This window comes from Lissotriton vulgaris, chromosome 6, assembly GCF_964263255.1.
Source record: "Lissotriton vulgaris chromosome 6, aLisVul1.2, whole genome shotgun sequence".
Classification (NCBI taxonomy): Eukaryota; Metazoa; Chordata; class Amphibia; order Caudata; family Salamandridae; genus Lissotriton; species Lissotriton vulgaris.
This window is the reverse complement of record NC_141694.1, coordinates 1,457,032,573-1,457,049,731: the sequence shown is the minus strand read 5'-3', so window position 1 is coordinate 1,457,049,731 and position 17,159 is coordinate 1,457,032,573.

Genomic DNA, 17,159 nt, shown 5'->3' with positions numbered 1-17,159 from the left:
CCCCTGGGGCGGGTGTTTCGGATGACATGGGTTGAGAACCTAGACCCCTGTGTGCATTTTCTTGGACGGATGGATACGTGCTTGGTAGATATGCCTGGGGACTATGGAATGTTCTACTACTGTCGGGCTTCGTGCCTGCTGCGTGTCAGATGGAGTTGGCATGATGCCCCCCTTCCTGGCCAGGTGCCCCACTGCTTTGTCCCGCCGCGTCCCCCCCCCCTCTGCCCCCGCCCCATGGATGTTGCCTTGCAGTCCTCCTGCCGCTACCACTGCCACTTGTTGCCGTCCCTCTATTGCCGACTGGTCCTTGTACACGCGGCCCTGCGTATGTGTGATATGATGTATGTTTGTTGAAATAGCTCTGCACCGAAGTTTGTTGTTTCCCTCCGATTGTTGTGGGGGGTTGGGCGAAAAGGTGCACATGGACGTGTTTTCTATGCACTACTGTTTTACTGGGCTGCGGCCCTTGTACTCGCCGGGATGGCGGGACAAGACTGAGAGCCTGGGGTCCGTTTGCCAGTCCACGGCACCCACAAATGTAAGACTATCCACTTTGCATTGGTTATACTTTTGGTCTCCTTTCCCAGGTCAGGGATATGTATCTCCCTAGGTGGCTTGCCATCAGCATTGTTTTATGACTCCTCATATGTTACTCCTTATTGGGAGACATCTGTTGCTATCGCGGCCTGCCTCCGGGTTGTTGGCGTGACGCAGTGTAACCTTTCTTTTTAGCACAATAAATGTCTTACACCAAAAAAAAAAAAAAAAAGGTGTACACATCGTTGTTACATTCGTTCCTGTTCTTGCCATGTAGATTTTTTCCATTGTTATTCTTTCTCATAGAATGAATTTTATTTTCAGTATTTCTTAGTCTTTCGAAATGTCCACATATATTTTTAAGAAATGAATTTGTCCTCTTACCAATAGCTCTATTTTGGTTCAGCATTTGTTCCTCATTTTGCCCCTTTTGAGTCTCAGTTCTGCATAGATACTGTACTTGCTTTTGTACCTTTTCCCTGCTAGGTTTTGTATGCAATCTGTCTGTAACTATGCAGATATTGTTCTGTAACAACTATATTTGATTTTTTGTTTCTGGCTAATGTACGAGCTCCTTTACTACCGGCATACACATATGTTTTGTTGCAGTTTTAAATCTACAAATCAACCTACTTACAGAACTACAAGCACTTAAATCAATGTACCAATCCGACACAAAACACAAACCTTAATGTATTACTTATCTTTTAATAATATAACACCCTCTCCTACCACACAGCTGCACCATATCTCAGTTCTCACTTATACACGCAAAAAGACCACTTTATCCCTTATGTATTCAATTTTAAAATAGACATCAACCAAAGTGTAAAAGTACATACAGTGTCTCAAGACTGTAAATCCAACAAGACAACATAAGACCTATTTCTGTGCCTCTCGCCAACTGTGTTACCTGTACCTTTAATGTTTGAATACTTTTCTACTTAGATGTGTCAGATTTAAAGTTTGAGAAACACTCCATATAAAAATGTGCACATTAATGTGTATCACAGTATATAGACCACTAATTCTTCAGAGTACATGAAACAGTGTGTGACAGGTTGGATATATAATTCATCAGATGGTTCTACAAAAGTACTTATTCGTCATTAGAAATTGTAAATACATGTGTTTCTGGTTGACTACAACAATACACACTGGGTGATCGAATGAGTGCATAGATAGTGCCTACGTAATTCCCTCAGAATATAGATAGTGCCTGCATGTTTCCCAGAGTATAAAAACTACATCAGTGGTTCCATATCAGCATAGTTAGTGCCTATGTAGTCGCATAACTATATTACAACTATCTGGGTGAGTGGATGAAAGCGTGTCTGTTGCCTGCATAGTTCAACGAGTACATAATTAGAGCCTGTGTGATTGGAAGAGTGCATGTTTAGTACTTGGGTGATTGAATAAGTCTAGATATCACACTTGATATATTCATGCATACATGGCTCTTTAAGAGTATACACTACTGTTACTAAGCGTCCATATCCATCAGTAAGTTTCAGAAACTAAAAACAACAATTCTTACCTTTTGAATGCACAAAACATTTTCCTAATGGCATACCTACATAATTTTGCAAATATTTCTTGTGTTTTTAAAACATATATTCAGAATTTCTCAAAGAAAAGGTACATGCCACGTGACTCTAGCATACAAACTCTCAAAAGACATTCTGCACTATTACCCCTCCCTAATTTTGAACAGAGCATGTTGAAAGAAATGCACCACTCTCACTGTATACATGAAATTTTCAACAGCCTTGAAGAACTTGAATCACCATGTAAACATATATGGGGTTTCATAAAAGATAAACACCTTAAGGCCCTCTTTCCAGCATCTTTAAGGAAGCTCAACAGTCTCATCGTACATATCACTATCTGCAACGAGGAAAAACATATCTCACCATCTAATCATATGCAAACCGGTCATATAAATTAAAAACCACATTGACAAACACTTCCTAATACATACCTAACAAGTATTACTACTTTATAGTTTATACACAGGCACAACACATTTTCTTATATTTTATTTATGACGACAGTGGTCCTGTTTAATAGTGTGACTAAAACTACCACAACCCTCAGAATGCAAATAATATAGATGTATCTATTCTGCACATACTACTTAAACATTCAAAACATTTCCATTGCTAAAAGCATTGCTCATGGTAATTTTCGACAGTACTAACATTTAAACACATACCCTCTGCCAGATATAGTTTATCTGATATATTTTTTTCACATCGCTACCACACTCTTTTTAATCAAACTCTCATATATATCTTCATTTTTTATATAATTGAAAAAGTTATGTGCATACTAGTCAATTGAGATCATAGATTACGTTTTTTTTAGCTCTTTCTGGATAGTTTTGACAATGTTAAGATTTGTCAAAACTAAGCACAAGAATGGTACACCACTCTCATAGAAAGCAACTATAAGATGGCAACCTCTTCAAATCTCCACTCTATCATAATGAGAAAGGCAGCAATTGAAATAATATGTTTTATTTTAGACTACTCTAGCTCCACTTGTGAATGGTTAGCATCTGTTAACTCCTTGCCTCTCTTTCAAAACAAGGTTCCTGTTGGCGGGTTTTCGCAATGTGCGATCATCGCAGAGTAATCGCAAAACAAAACAGGAATTTAAAATAATATCTAGCTTCATTTTTAAACAATTTAAATATGACACAACAGTTTATTACGCTGTCCTAAATTGGAAATTAAGGCTTGCCATTACTTAAATTCTGTCATCATTACTCAACTTTTTTTTAAATGTACTGTCTCTTAAACATTCTTCTCCCCAATACACTCTTAGCTCAGTGTACCTAACAGTAGGTCACAAGTTCACAGCACAATCTAGAAGGAACATGCTACTTCCAAATAAGATACAGCAGATGTGGTTTACTCTACAGATTCAAAAGCATATCCATGTCTGTCATTTCTTTTTTAAACCAACAGCCAATAATAAGACTTCTTCCTAAGGCATCCAACACACTACCTAATTTTATTCACTTTGATGCTGATAGCATCGAATAAAAAATATATATATTTTTTAAAACACCTTCATTTTACCTGCTTTGCAAAACTACCTCATTAAGCTCCAGCCTTCTCTTGACTACTTGCTCCTTCACTTCAAAATGCTTAAAGTATGGATTGTGGGCCACAGCTATATCTATTGGGTTAAAGAGACTGCAAAAAGAGAGGTGCTGACAGGGGCTTAGGTTTGCCAAATGTGCAGATTACTTGCTTTGACCAGAAAGGGTTAAAGTTTCATCAGTTGCTGGCTTTGGTTAAATACATTGTGAATTCCCAAGTTCCTCACCCCATGATTCTGCAGTGTGGTGGCAATGACCTAGACACATTGACTGAAGTAGGGCTGGAAATCCTAATGAAAGAAACCTTTGCAAAACTGATGTCACTTTTCCCTCACACTGTCTTTTTGTACGCTAATACATCAACAAGGGTGACAGAGTGTACACCGATTTCCTCCTTTAGTCAAAGCTTGTCCAATTTTGAGTTTGTTTGTGAGCTGAGCCCAAAATCGTGGTCTGCCTTGAAGGCACGTGCTTGTAAAGACAATTACAAAAATGGGGTGGTTTCTCACCCCAATATCAGACTCACTGCGATAATATAAGCATAACAATGATTCAGAAAGTTAATCCAGGTTTTATCAAAACTTTATTCAAATTTCATCCAATATATCACTATCTTCATGATTTGTCCATGTGTCACACGAGAGGCGGCATACGTATAACACTATGGCATAGATGCATCAAGCGATATTGCGATCGCAATCGCTGCGAAACAGCGATTGCGATTGCAATTTCCGCTCCCGCAATGCATCAAGTACAAAAGCAGCAAATAGCGAAATCGCAAAACAAAGAATCACAAAACCATTTGGAAACCCCCATTGCGTTTCCTTAACAGCGATTATCCACACATTTAGCGAAATCAATAGCGAATTCGGAATCAAATTGCGAAATCGCTAATAAATCGCTATTCCCATTCATCATAAATTATAAATTGCGAAAATACCTTAAATCGCTAAATACGAGTCGCAATTTAAGGAGAAGCAAAGCCAGGTGGTAACCATAAAGTCAAATTGGTGAAAATAAAATGGCAAACAAGAAACAGGTGTTGGTTAAATCAAACACACTTAAGGAGACTCATTCGGAGCATGAGGAAAGTCACAATGCCAGGTCTCTACATCGTGGCAAGGCGGCTGAGGCTCCAAGCTGCAGCCCAGAACCGACGCAGGATCCAGGAGCGCATCTTACGGCTGCTGATTACACTCCTGGGGAAGACTGAAGAGGAGATCTACTCCAAATACAGGCTCAATGGGGCAATGATAAAGAAGCTCATCAGAGACCTTGACCCCCTGATGCAACACCCAACACGGAGGACCAATGCCGTGCCCACCCATGTCCAGGTCCTGTGCTGCCTGCACCGCCTGGCCTCCAGCAGCTTCCAGAGGATAGGCACCTATGCAGGGGGTATATCATAGAGTACACTGTCAAGCTGCCTACAGACTTTCCTGGACGCCATGCTGAGCCGGATACACCACTACATCACCTTCCCAACAACCCAACAGGACTTAATGCAAACAAAACTGGAATTCTATCACACCGCCCATTTCCCCCATGTAATTGGCTGCATCGACTGATCCCACATTCACATCTGTCCACCCACAGAGACCGAATACATGTACCTGAACCGCAAGTCATACCACTCCCTCAACATCCAGATGGTCTGCAATGCGAAGACCATCATCACAGACATTGTGGCGCAATACCCGGGGAGCACGCATGATTCGTTCATCTTCCGGCACAGTGGCATAAACACCCGCTTGGCCAGGGGTGAATTTGGCGAGGGACATCTCCTAGGTAAGTACACATGCCCACATACAGTATGTTAAGACCATGTTGCTGCGCATAACAGGCACTGTCCCTCTGCTCCTTCCTTCAGGTGACAGCGCCTAAGGCCTCCGTGAATACCTCCTCACCCCATACTTCAACCCTGCAACACCATAGGAAGGGCAGGACAATGCTGCGCATATACACACCAGAAATGTGAAAGGGCAGACATTTGGCATGTTAAAGAGTAGATTACGCATCCTCCACAAGACTGGCGGGGCTCTCAAATACCGGCCTGAGGTCTGCTGCCGCATCGTGGCCGTGTGCGCCATACTCACCAATATTGCCACCCAGCGTAGGACACCTGTGGAGGTGTCTGGTAGTGAGTCGGAGGTGGACAACCTGCACATGTGCATCATGCACACGGGGAGAATCCTGCTGAAGGACACGGGCGCCGCACCAACATCACACTGAACTATTTCTAGTGCACCCATACCTCTCACACAACACTGCACTCATGCATGCCACATGAATGATTGACATGAGGAAGATTTGTGTTCAAAATAAATCTTTTGTTTATTTAACAAGCTCTCGATGTGCTTTAAATCAGCAAACATTTGTGCTACTGTATTGAGATCTACAGGCTCTTGTATCCTGAGCAGGCATGAGTGGTTACCTCACCATGGCACTGCCGGAAATGTACAGTCACTGGCGCCTCTTGCCGGATACACCCTGTCGCCTCTCACCCTCCACGTTGGGAATGTTTTGCTGTGATGCAGCGGGAACTGCAGCGCCTTTCTGGTTGCACCGGCACAGACAGGCTGCTGAGGCTTGCTGTCCCCTCACTGGCATCATCCCCCCCCTTGCATAGCCATGGACGTCCGCCTGTTGGTTCTCCACAGCAGTGCAATGCTGTGCAATGCTGTGCAACATCTGCACAGCATTGGACCATCTGTATCTGCATGGCCAGTGACCTGTGCGACAGCTGGGAAGTGACCTGTGCGACAGCTGGGAAGTAGCGTTCCCAATCAGGTGGTTTGAGCGTATGTAGGCTGATAGCCGTGTCAGCAGCTGCCTGCGGCGTCTGCGTGAGATGTCCTGCTGCACCACCATCAGTTGGTTGCTCTCCTCAATGGCTGCGATCAGCTCCTGCACACTCTCAGTGAGTTGACTAATGTTGCGTGCGGTTTTGTAGAGCTGCAGCTGCATTGCTGCCATGTGCTGTGCCTGTTTGCGGTGCACAGCAAGCATCCGAGCCTCAATACCAAGGCCTAAGTTATGTGCCTGTTGCTCCATGTCTGCTGGGGTGGCCACAGAGCGCTGCTGCCTCAACCTGCTGCTTGCTTGGGACCGCACAGTTGCTGGGCGTCGTGTCTGCCTCCTGGGTGGGGGTGGGATCTGCTCCACTGCCATGCGTGCCGACTGGTGAGGTTGTACTCCACCTATGGCTGCAGGGGTGGCCCTGTGTCTTTGGGAAGGTGCTGGTCCAGGTGCTGGTCCAGGTGTTGGTGCTGGCTGGCTCTCTCCCTCCGTCTCATCAGTTGTCTCCACAATGTGGAGTGTCTCACTGTCAGACGTCTCAGCATCTGCAGAACCTGTGATGTGAATGAGTGCATGATTAATGATATGATTCAGGCACCTGGGATGTAGCAACATGCATACAGGCTCGCATTCCCTGACTGTCTTTAGGGGTATGTTTCACTTGACTATTCTGACTGTGTGTGGCTATCAGGGCACATTGTCACACTAAAGGTCCCACACTGCATTTGGAAGGGGCAGGAACTGGATTACTGGGGTTTAAAATTTGGCTTGCTCTGGGGGCATGGGCTTTGTTAGGGGACGGGGTCCAAGTTGCATGGCTCTTACCTTGTGATTGGTGTGTGGCGCGGGAGGTGTCCAGTTGAGTGACCCCCATGCAAGCTGCAGGGTTGATGGTGTCCACCACTAGGTCCTCCATTGGTGTGTTCTCGGGGACTGTGGAGTCTCCTCCTCCCGTGGCCAGTCTCTCCCCCAGTCTCTCCGCAATGCGCTCCTTGGCACGGCCTCTGAGGTCGTACCACCTCTTTTTTAGGTCATCGATGGACCGGTGCGTGACTCCCACCATTTGATCTTGGCCTTGATGCGCAACCAGATGTGCCTCTTGGTGGCCTCAGGCACCTTCCGGGACAGCTTCCCAAACAGCTAGTCATGGTCCCTGCTGACTCCCTCTATCAAGTACTCCAGTTCTTTTTCAGATAACTTGATTTTGTGCTTCCTGGCTGTTTCACGTGGTGCTGCAGCTTCACGGGACATTGTGATATCAATATGTATCCTGTGTTGGGACTGCAGGGTGTGTCTCTTGGAGCTCAGTGCTCTGCCTCCTCCTCTATCCAGCTCTGTGATCCAAATGAAGCATGGAGCAGGCTACTTCCTGGTTGTGATCTCATCATCGTGCTCAAAATGCGACTTCCCGTTTTTGTGATTTCGGTATTTTCAAAATCGCAATTTGGGGTTGGGGAAACAGCTGATTCTGCGATTTTATAGCGATTTTAGCAAATTCGCATATGGCGATTGCGGCCGGTTGCGATTCGCAGATATTTACCGATTTTGGTGATGCATCCCATTCTGCGAATTCTGAATAGCGATTCGGTATTTTTCGCTATTTGGGATTCGCAGAGTGGGTGCTTCATGCATCTGGGGGTATAACCTTAAAAGCTGAGGAAATGCCAATTCAGGCCTAATTCAGTAGCTAGGAGTGTTATACATCTTCCGCCTCTCGTTTGACACATGGACAAATCATGAAGATAGTGATATATTGGATGAAATTTGAATAAACTGTTGATGAAACCTGGATTAACTCTCTGCATTATTGTTATGCTTATATTAACGCAGTGCGTCTGATATTGGGGTGAGAAACCGCTCCATTTTTCGTAATAGTACTCTAATACATGCAAAAGACAGAAATGGAAGTGGTCAAATCAATTCTGTCCACAGATTGACAAAGCCAGGAAACACGTAAAAAAACTGTTTCTGCATTCCTCAAAGACCATTGCATGGGCTGTATCTATAACAAATATCTGCGTTTTGACATGCATGGAATTTATAGAAATGGTGTAGTGCACTTTACAGATGAAGGCAACAGGGTGTTTCTAAGTGACCTAAAACTCTGCATCTGGTCTTATGTGTAGCAGCCATATGCACACAACGAACGCAATAGTTCTTGTCAGCGCCACCCTAGTACCTGAAATATTGTGAAGTTTTTTTTCTAAAGTTTTTTGTTTTGTTTTTTATATTCCTCGTGATGATGTCATGATCCCTGCAGATACATCCCAAAAACGGAAAACAAAAGCAGACATTCAATGTCCACCAACACATCCAAAAATAATATGTTAAAAAATCCATTCTGAACATTGCACTACACATATTACTACATACATACTTCTTTCAAAGGATGTTTAAACGTATATTTTTGTACTGTTTGTATAAAAACCATCTATCAAACCTATTTAACCTATTTTCCATTTTCGCCGGTTATTCGCGACGTCTTTTTCATACATTCTAAAACACATATATCCACACATATTACAGTATTTTACACACTAGGGGTTTCCTCCAGTTTTCTCTAAAGTCATGTTTTTCTTGAAAGTTTCTATAAAAACCATCTCTAATACCTATTTTCTGTGTTCGCAGTGACTCCGGAGATCTCAATGATGTTGGTAATCGTGATCCCTGCAGATATGTCACAAAAATGCAAAGCAAAAGCTGGAATATCATAGCCACTACCATATTTTCCAATTATAACTATATTAGTAATTCTAAGTATCACACAAAATAAATCACTAATTAAATCTATAAAAAAATGTATATCTCTATAACAGCCTGTGTTAATGATTCACTTGGTTATGTGAGTGAAGGCATAAGTCTCTGAGTGGGTCTGTCACTGCAGATGTAAGTTTATGAGTGGATATCAAAGTAGACTCATGAGTCTTTCAGTAAGTGTGTTACGAACTTGGACCCGAATGCCTCAACACACGACTTTCCTTCTACACCCCCTCCCGCCAGCTACGCTCCTCCAACCAAGCCCTGGCTGCTGTACCCCGCATCAACAAAACCACCATGGGAGGAAGATCCTTCTCCTACCTGGCGACTAAAACCTGGAACTCACTTCCCATTCACCTTCGCCTCACTCAAAACCACCTAGCATTCAGAAAGCAACTTAAAACCTGGATATTCGACAAATAATTCCCCACCCTTCCCCAAGCGCCTTGAGACCCTCTGGGTATGTAGCGCGCTATATAAATTATCTGAATTGAATTGAATTGAATTGGCTGCATACATCTCTGAGTGCAGCTCTCTATCAGTGAATGTGTGAGTGGAAGTATAAGTCTCTCCATGGCTCTGTGAGTCAGTACGTGTTTGTCAGACTGGATCTGTGACTAAGTCAATCAATGTCTCAGAGGGTGTTTGAGCAGAATTTTAAATCTCTCAGTGGATCCAATAGTCAATGCATGAATGTCTGAGTGAGTTTCTGACTGAGAGTCTTAGTAGGTGCATAAGTGTATGAATAGGTCAGTGAGTGGGTGTATCAGTCTCTGACTGCCTATGTGATTGGGTACATGAACCCGTGACTGGAGCTATGAGTTGGTGCATAAGTGTCTGAGTGGGTCTGTCTATTAGTGAGTGTGTCAATGGAAGCAAATGTCTCACACTGGGTCTTTAAGTGAGTGTATAAGTGTCTGAGTGGGTCTGTACATGGGTGCGTCACTCTCCAAGTGAGTCTGTAAGTGAGTGCATGAGTACCTGAATATGTATGACAGTGGGTACATCAGTATCTGAGTGGGTATGTGATGAGATGTATAATTGTGTGAGTGGGTATATGAATGGGAGTATAAGTGTCTGAGTGAATTAGTGAGTAGGTACATAAGTGTGTGAGAAATATGTATTTATTTTTTTATATTTTCACCAATATTCGCGATGTTGTTGCAATAGTTACGATGTCCCCACAACAGTAGATGGAGGGCCATGCTGGCAGTCACGGCGGCATCGTGAATATCACACAATTTAAAAAAATCGATTTTAGACACAAAACTTGTGGCACCAACACCCCCATTTCTCAAACATGGGGTCAGAGTAACTCTACTCTGAATCATTATGTTAGCATTTTCCGACATTTTCAGCCCGGGAACCGTTCCTGCTCAATAAAGTGGCAGCCGCAACTTTCTGTTCAGGTTACATCCACCCAATCAGAGCATTCCCGTTGAAGCATGCATTCACGATTATTCGTGAAACATTAGCAAAATATCCACGACTAGAGATATCATTATAATCTTCGACTTGAATTTCTTAAATACTATTGAACAGATTTCCACCAAGGCAAAAAGCACTTCCCAGATCCAAAATCTACCCCCCTGCTAAAATTTGGTGTAAGTCCGTTCAGCAGTTCCAGCTGTAGGTGTGGCTAAAGGTTCCTATAGGAATTAACATTACAAACGCACCCTTATTTTATGCCCCACATTCTCAGTCCCTACTGCATGGATCACCCCCAAACTTTCCATGACAACCAGACCCTTTATTGACATTGTTATGGGAAAGTTTCATGAAGATTGGTCAAACGATGCCAAAGTTATGTGCAAGCAACAAATTGCTTTTCCTATGGAAACTAGGTCATAACTATAACTATCTACAGTCTATCGCCAGTACGTAATATATATATATATATATATTATTTTCAAAACAAAAAACACTTTCCCTATGGAAACATGGTCCTAATTATTACTGGCGATAGGTAATATATATGTCACATATTTAAAAAATGTATATATATATATTAGAAATCTCTAACAATGGAACAGACTAAATGGTGGGAGGCAACTATGTTGCAAAAATATATTGATGTGCGTAGGGTCCCCCGTGGGCTGCGAATATTCATCACCCCAGATAATCCCGACCCCAAGCTTGTCAATGAATGGGCCAGTAACAATCATAATTGTTCAACCATAATGTTGGGATTACTTGTGAAATATGCCCGCAAGGATTGTGAAAGGTTAGCAGAGGAAATTGAAAGTCTAACCAAACAACTAAAAGCAATATACAGATTGGATGAATTTACCACGGACATGGAGAAAATGGATAATAGACTGAACAAAATAGAAGATGAAATAAAATTGAAAAGACAATGTAAATATCACTGTGACCAATTAGATTATGAGCTAGGTCAAATCCTGACTTTTGCTAGAAGATAGGACTACCTGGACTCAGGACAAAAAGATGTAGGAAGCCCAAAAGAGTATTTTGGCTGATGGTGACAATGCAAATAGATCTGCAACGAGTGATCAACGTAAGGAGAGTGAAACTAGCTAAAGTGATATCTCTAATATATCAGAGTTCACTGTGTTAAAAAACAAATTTTAACCGAGTTCAATTTAATGGCCCAAGGAAGAATGACAGCACAAACACAACGAGGAGGAACAGGCTACAGAGGTCGAGGAAGAGGAGGGAGAGTAGGTGCAAAAGGAAACGCAAACTTAAAGGAAACTACAGACAGCCCGGTAGGAAGCAGAACAAGGGTCCAGAAAAAGATGAAATAATGGATTTACTAACAGTCATTAATTTATCAGGTCATACTTTAACTAAAGTTGAAATAAAAGTACTATCACTGGGTTTGTCATTCTGTCTCCCCACTTAATTCAACTACACACAAAGCAGGATTAGCCTTTTTCACTTTACTAAGACATTAAGATTGAGAAAATGGTTCGCCACTAGAGTGTTAGAAACATAAACCATGGTTAGAGTTATGCCTAGCAACATAAATATTGATGATGCAGACCTGTTGAATCAACTGAGTGAGCTAGAAGGTAATCCTGGTTTTATCAATGACCCAACAATCAACTTGATTAATACAGACATCAAGGTATATTTAAGCAGCAAAAGTGGTTTTAGACCAAAATCTATGTTTATGCCACAAGTGTGTAATAATGCTTTAGATGTTTTTGAGAGAGGCATAAAACAGGAGTTTGAAAATGTATCGAACAAGAAATGTTTCATGAGGAAGAATATCACGAAAACACAATCAGAAGCTATTGATAAATTATAGAATGATGAATCAATTGTAATTAAAAGTCAGACAAAGGAGGTAAGATTGTCATATTATCGAGAGAAATGTATCTGACTGAAGGGAACAAACAATTGTATGATACATCCAGATATGAATTGAGTACGAGAGCTAAATGTGAGGCATCTAACAAAACATATCATTTACAAATTGTAGAATGGAAAGAAAGGGGTCTTATGAAAGAGAAGAATATGAAGGATAGCAATAACCCACCCGGAAGACCAATTGTCTCCTCGAGGGAGAGCTGTTTTGAGAACACGTCAAGATACATTCACTTTTTTCTACAGCCTCTCGTGCAAAGCCTTCCAGCATATGTGAAGGATACCTGGGATTTCCTAAGAAAAATTCAGGATGTAGTATGGAATGATGATTATTTACTGATGTGTTTAAACGTGAACAGTTTATACACTTGTATCCCTCATGAACAAGGACAGGCAGCATGATGCCATTTTTGACGAAAAAGATCTCTCTCCTAGTTATTGCACACAGAGATGTTAATCGATATGATGAGTACATGTCTCACCCAAAACTACTTTATATTTAACTGTAACATCTATAGTCATGTGGGCGGGACCGCAATGGGGAACTGCTTTCCCCCCAGTTTTGCAGGTCTTTACCTCGGCAGGTGGGAGGAGCAGGTCATCCATCAGCTGGACAATTTTTGACACATACAGTTATGTGGTCACTTTATATTGACGACATGTCCTGCATCTGGAAGGAACGTGAAACAGAGGCTACAGAGTTTGTCAATCTTCTAAATAGCAACACACTTAATTTAAAGTTTACAAGCCAGATTGACAGCAAAATAATTGAATTTCTTGATCTCCAGTTACAAGTGAATGGGGAAAGATTAGAAAGTATGTTGTATCGTAAAGATACTGCTGGTAACAGTTTACTTCATGCCTGTAGTTGTCACCCCAAGAACCCCATCCAAAGTATACCACTGGATGAACTATTCCGTGCTGAACGGAATTATAGCTTTGAGGAAAGTTATTTGAAGGAAGAAACCTGTATGACCTGACATTTTCTAGAAAGGGGTTATACTAAACCCATGATTAGAAAAGCAAGTGTGGAAGTTGCATACCACATGAGATCTGACCTATTGAGATTCAAGACAGACAGCACAAATGAATCTGAACAGAAGATAAGATCCATCACTAACTATCATGGCCAATCATGGTCAGTAAGAAAGTGTCACAGTAAGTTTTGGCAGGTGTTAAAAACAGATAAAGATCTTGCCAACTGTGTAGAAGAATTCCCTCAAATTATCTTTAGAAGGGCGTGATCATTGAAAGACACAATCTGTAAATCTCTCATCACACCGGAGTCCCAGAAAAGCAGAATCCAAAGGTTTTATATCTGTGGATGCTGTAAAGCTTGTAACTATAGCAGTAATTGTAAAGAGGTGAGACTATCACCAAAGTATAAACCATTTAAGATCACAAAGCATGTGTCATGTACCACTGACCATGCGGTTTATGCCTTGAAATGTCCATGCGACAAATATTAGATTAGCAGTACAATTCATAAGGCCAAAAAACGGATATTGGAACATCTCCGTGTCATTAAAAACAATGATAAGCAGTACCCAGTAGCATGACATTTCAAGGTGTGTTATAATCAGAACAGTAACCACCTCTCATTCTGTGTACTAGACATGTTTCCAGTCTGTGAACGAGGCGGTGACCTTGTTCAGGTATTGAGACGTTTGGAGTCCAATTTGACAATACAGTACCACACTATGACACCTTTAGGCCATAATGGGGATGAAGAGCTGTTGGTTCATTGAGGGTAATTCAACAATTCATTTAAGAACAACACGTTTTTTACCTCACTGTTCAGCTTTAAGTTTCAGTAAGTATGTTTTGTTTTGCACTTTTGTTGATTATTAATTATGCATTTGTTAATCAGACTGTTTATATTTTTCAGATCGGGCACTATGTAAGTTGATAAGTGGAAGGCAAGAGAGCCAAAACATCTTAATTGGGAGAGATGGAAAGTATTTAAAATCAAGAAAGTGTAATGTGCAATGGTATGTATGATAATGACAAAAGCAAAAACTGGACATTATGAATCTAGAATTCACCCACTGGGGCTGTCGAGTGATTTCAGAATTGTGGCAGATAGGTCTTTAGTAGACCAAGAATGTGTAATAGGCCCACTGGGGCATAATGTAATCAAGAATATCAACATCATTTGGGACATAAACCAACTGTGGCAATCAATGTGGAAACGTTGATGTAAATTAGGGTGGTTGTTATGTTACGTTAGTTACAGATTGTCTAGTACTGCCCCCTTTCTTTGAAAGTGTATTGGAAGGTTTACACAATGTACATTTTGTTAAGAAACAATGTTTGATATCTGCGAACCAACAAAGGTGGTTCAAAGAACTTTATTGAAAAAACTTTATTGAAATTGACAATCACGCACCAAGAATGCCCTTGTGAAAACAGAACACATTAATGAAAAATAAGTTTTGTTCCCCACTTGTCTTTATTATTGTACAAAATGGTTAAGCACAATTTGTTTAATGTACACCATTTTTGTTTGAGTAACGAAGTTGTAACTCAAAATCAATTGCGGATGTCTGTCTACTGTGTTTATTGTCATGTCACATGGATGGTTTCAATAATGTGTGGTATCACAATATGGGTCACTCGTGAGCAGGGAGCTTGGGCTCCGAAATGCGTTGAGTGTTGTGCCAGTAAAATAAATGAATTTCTTTGCAAAAACTTGGTCCGCGTTATGCTTTTCCTTGGTGGATTTACTGCAGCATTTGGTACAAATTATTGGGACTCCACGCCCTGCCGTGTGAATTCGGTCATTCAAGAGGTTCGGGTAAGGCTTGGGTAAGGCAAACTTTCTCATTGGTATATATATATATATATATATATATATATATATATATGTTTGAGCAAACGCGCACCTGCGCTTCTCAGCAGGCACACGCAGCGCTTCTGGCTCTCCAGCCTGCATGCCTCGCATGTCCCGGATCTCGCACTTCTCCTCTTGCTTTCTCATGCGCCCGACGCGTTTCGAGGCTGGCCGCCTCTTCTTCATGGGGCTCGGTTCAGGAAACAGGCAGTGCTCTCACGTTTGTATCACCAACTTTATTTCATTGGGAAAGTATCCGCCCTAAGTGGGCGTGGCTGAACGTCTTTTCACCACCAAGGATGATGGTTATTGTAGTCCACAGTGAGAGTATAAGTAAAAACCTTGAGTAGGTTGCCTGGATTACTGGAACATGTATGCCATAGTTTATATTCCCTTGAGTAGGGGGAGAGATGTCAAAATCCAGGGCGATTTATATTCAAAGAAACGTTGCGCCCAGGACCCTTGTAAAGTACAAGGAGTCGGCTTCTCCGCGCTGTGTGTCAGTAGAAACTGCAGCCGGTGATGGTGCTCTGCTGCATGGCCAGGGGCAGCCGTGATTTCTATGTTTGAGCAAATGCGCACCTGCGCTTCTCAGCAGGCACACGCAGCGCTTCTGGCTCTCCAGCCTGCATGCCTCTCATGTCCCGGATCTCGCACTTCTCCTCTTGCTTTCTCATGCGCCCGACGCATTTCGAGGCTGGCCGCCTCTTCTTCATGGGGCTCGGTTCAGGAAACAGGCAGTGCTCTCACGTTTGTATCACCAACTTTATTTCATTGGGAAACTATCCGTCCTAAGTGGGCGTGGCTGAACGTCTTTTCACCACCAAGGATGATGGTTATTGTAATCCACAGTGAGAGTATAAGTAAAAACCTTGAGTAGGTTGCCTGGATTACTGGAACATGTATGCCATAGTTTATATTCCCTTGAGTAGGGGGAGAGATGTCAAAATCCAGGGCGATTTATATTAAAAGAAACGTTGCGCCCAGGACCCTTGTAAAGTACAAGGAGTCTGCTTCTCCGCGCTGTGTGTCAGTAGAAACTGCAGCCGGTGATGGTGCTCTGCTGCACGGCCAGGGGCAGCCGTGATTTCTATGTTTGAGCAAATGCGCACCTGCGCTTCTCAGCAGGCACACGCAGCGCTTCTGGCTCTCCAGCCTGCATGCCTCTCATGTCCCGGATCTCGCACTTCTCCTCTTGCTTTCTCATGCGCCCGACGCGTTTCGAGGCTGGCCGCCTCTTCTTCATGGGGCTCGGTTCAGGAAACAGGCAGTGCTCTCACGTTTGTATCACCAACTTTATTTCATTGGGAAAGTATCCGCCCTAAGTGGGCGTGGCTGAACGTCTTTTCACCACCAAGGATGATGGTTATTGTAGTCCACAGTGAGAGTATAAGTAAAAACCTTGAGTAGGTTGCCTGGATTACTGGAACATGTATGCCATAGTTTATATTCCCTTGAGTAGGGGGAGAGATGTCAAAATCCAGGGCGATTTATATTCAAAGAAACGTTGCGCCCAGGACCCTTGTAAAGTACAAGGAGTCGGCTTCTCTGCGCTGTGTGTCAGTAGAAACTGCAGCCGGTGATGGTGCTCTGCTGCACGGCCAGGGGCAGCCGTGATTTCTATGTTTGAGCAAATGCGCACCTGCGCTTCTCAGCAGGCACACGCAGCGCTTCTGGCTCTCCAGCCTGCATGCCTCTCATGTCCCGGATCTCGCACTTCTCCTCTTGCTTTCTCATGCGCCCGACGCGTTTCGAGGCTGGCCGCCTCTTCTTCATGGGGCTCGGTTCAGG